This window comes from Equus przewalskii, chromosome 13, assembly GCF_037783145.1.
Source record: "Equus przewalskii isolate Varuska chromosome 13, EquPr2, whole genome shotgun sequence".
NCBI lineage: Eukaryota > Metazoa > Chordata > Mammalia > Perissodactyla > Equidae > Equus > Equus przewalskii.
Genome location: NC_091843.1, coordinates 46464250 through 46467633, shown reverse-complemented (window position 1 = coordinate 46467633; position 3384 = coordinate 46464250). Strand labels below are relative to the sequence as shown.

Sequence of the window (3384 nt, the reverse complement as noted above, 5' to 3'; positions counted from 1 at the left end):
TAGCAGATTCAGAGTGTCTCCCACATGCAGATCATACTATTTCATTTAGTCCTCATCATGGCCTAAGAGGAAGGTGTTATTATCTCTAGATGTGAAAACTGGATCAGAGATATATTAGAATCTAGTTTGTCTGATTCCAAATTCTATGCTCTTTCGGTTGTTACATTTTGACAGCACTCTTTCAGGTACAAAAGACGGAAAGAAACACAATTCAAATTCACTTAGGAAAAACAAGGAATTTATTAGTTCATAAAACTGAAAAGTATAGACATGATTCTCCTCATTCAACATTGTCTGCTGCAGGCATGTTTGGATCCAGGGGCCAAGTGGAACTCTTTCTCTCTGTGTCTCAGTTCTACTTTTCTCTGTGTTGTACTCTCCATCAGGCAGGATCTCAGGAACTCCAGCTTCGATCTTTCAAGCTTCAGTCTCATGAAGAAAAAAGATTCTCTTTCTAAGTTGGAATAAAAGTCCCAGTATTGAATCTTGTTGTCCTAGTTTAGTCTAAGTAATCCTGATCACATACTATAAGCAATTTGAAAGAAAAGTGAATCTGCAGGACCAGCTATTTTAGAAAATGTTAATTCTAACTCTTAAGCCTTACATATATCTGTTAAAAGTGCAGGTAGATACTGCAAAATAACTGCAGTATTTCTGAGATGTTTTTTCATGAGGATCATGAATATAACCAGATAACTATAGCAATTGGTGCTGATCATGAAGATTCCTGAAGTAAACAGACAGCCTTTACTTCTCTGCTATTGAGAAGGTCTTGATCACACTATAAGATCAAACATACAGCTTCATTCAAATCTATGTGATAATATATTGCATAGCTTGCTTTAAAAAAATATATTTGAAAGAGAGAAGGGCAAACATTTATCAAATACCTGCTATGTACAGGCATAAAGTAGGCACTTTATATCCGCTTTCATGTTACACAAATGGCCCAGCAGGAACTAACTACTTAAAATGAAAACTCTAATTAATTAAGTTAAATTAACATTCAGTTCCTCAGTTGCACTTTGAGTGAATAGCTGTGTGACTAGTGGCTACCACAATGAATGGCATAGACACAGAACATTTCCACCATCATAGAAAGTTCCATTGGAGATCTCTGGACGTTTGTGTGAGTTCTTTCCTTTTTCAGAATGGAATCTAGCAATCATAAATCATGTTAAATAACACTATGAAGAAATAATCAGTCCAGAATGTGGTATTTTCTACAAGAAAACTGATCTGAGCTTTTGGAAAAGTCAATGTCATAGACAAGTAAAGTGGAGGTAGAGGGTACTGTTTTAGATTTGAAAAGACTTCAGAGAGATAACAACCAAGTATAATGTTTGATCCTAGTCTGAATAGAAATAGTTAAAAGAAATTTTGTTTCAATGAGGGAATTTGATAATGAACTGGATATTAGATGATATTATGGAATTATTGTCAATTTTTTCAGATGTGATAAAGGTGTTCTGGTTTTGTAAGAGTATACTCAAACTTTTTGAAGATCTTTGCTAAAGCATTTACAAGTGAAATATCTTGCTATTTTCCATTTACTTTGGAGTGATATAATAGAAAATAGAGAGAGGGATGAAGCAACCACAGCACAATGTGAAGAAGCATTTAATCTAGGTGGTGGGTACTATTGTTTCTAATTCTGATATATTTTAAAACTTACAAAATGAAAATATTTTTGAAAAACCTATCTTTTTTTTGAAAATGGTTTTTGCCTTTGGTGTCACATTTAGAAAACGTTTTCTTAAACAAGAGTTTTAAAAATAGTCACTGAGATTTTCTTCTAGTATCTTAATGGGTCGTTTCTTTTAAACACTTAAATCTTTTATCTGTTTGAAATTTGTTTTGGTGTGATGTACAAGACAAAGATTACTTTTATTTTTAGGTAGTTAGATGGTAGTGAATATTTACTGTTTGCTTTTCTAAATTCACCATTTTTTCTAGAAAGAGCCCCTGATTTTCATTTAGGCTATCTACATTCCTTTTACTTTCTGGTCATGTATTTTGGGTAGTACAGAAGCAGAATATTATAAGCCTGATATTCTTTAATTTACTCTTGGCTAAAAAATTACTGGAGCAGAAACCACAGTCCACGTCGGTAGTTTAATAGGAAATTTAAAGAATGGGAGTCTTGAGATGTGAGCAGATAAACCCCATGCTAGCCATTACATCCTATTAAATAGATAGGAAAAAAGTTTAGAGAGTATTAACATATCTGTTACCAGAAAATGAAGGTTAAGGTTGTATGTTTGTTATATGTCTTATATCAAAAAGTGGAGTTTCTATGTGTGTTTCCTAAGAAGAGTGTTTCAGTCACGGCTCAGAGGAGAATATGAAAAGCACTATAGGTCTTTTAAGCAGAGGCTTTAATACAAGGCCTCAGGTGCTTACAGAGGCATTACAAGGGCTGAAGGAGGCGAGGCGGGGGACCACCACTAGCTTTTCGGTGTACCACCCCAGAAAGTTAGACAGCCTCTGTCTGCCAGAGTCAGGAACGTGCAGGAAACTCTTACTCATCTCCTAGTAATCTGTAGCTCCAAGATGGGTGGAATGGCAGGGGAGATGGGAGCCACTCCGGAAACTCACCTTTGGAAGGCCCATGCTGTGCCTTCTGCTGCCAGGGAGTGAAGAAAAATGACTTTGGCTTCTCTGCTGCCTTTCAAGGATCATGTGAGTTTCTCTGTAAGATGGAGCCTAAAAATGCATGCAGAACTGCTGGCTAGGGTGTCAGAAAAATATACTTCTCAGGCTTCCAGCCTCTGCAATATGAGAGACAGAAGAGTGTTTAAAGCTGGATGATGGACTAGATGTCAATAGACAAATCCAGCAGAGGGGATGAGGAACTTTCTGGTAATATTCAGATGTTTACTTTAAAAATTCAAATAATTGTTGGCTTGAAACTTTAAGAGTAGACTATGTAGGAAAAAAAATGTTTGTTATAATGTGTGGTGAAGAAAACAACTGAAGTCATAAATGATGCTTGTCACAGAGGATTGGTTTCACTCACCAATTTGTAAGAATTAACTTTCTATGACATCATCTAATTTGGTAGACTTCCCAAGCGGTGGGTCAACCAGCCCTAGGGGTGGCTGGGTAGGGCTAGTAACCAGAGAAGCCTTGCCAAGGGCTCTGATTCCCTTGTTTTTCCCAGTATGCCATATGAACATAACTATCCTTAGTGTATGTATTGTGAAAAGGCTGGCGAAGCACTGTATTTTAGTAAAACAATCCTCCGTTGTTTTAATGTGAATGATATTCCTGAATGTGAAGGATTCTAAGTGAATTAATATACGAGAAGTGTAAGGAAAGACTCTTTCGGGGCGCTCGCCCTTCACTTGTGTGAATACATCATGGTCATATAAGGCTGTAAAT

The 3384-nt window shown here is 36.4% G+C and overlaps 1 long non-coding RNA gene across 1 annotated transcript; it reads right to left on the bottom strand.

The window, feature by feature from the left end:
* Window positions 1-221: 221 nt before the first annotated feature.
* On the bottom strand, window positions 222-2952 carry LOC139075396 (uncharacterized). Its single transcript, XR_011525771.1, has 2 exons — window positions 2599-2952; window positions 222-454 (listed from the first exon to the last, which is right to left on the bottom strand). It is a non-coding gene; the product is annotated as an uncharacterized lncRNA (long non-coding RNA).
* Window positions 2953-3384: the final 432 nt, after the last annotated feature.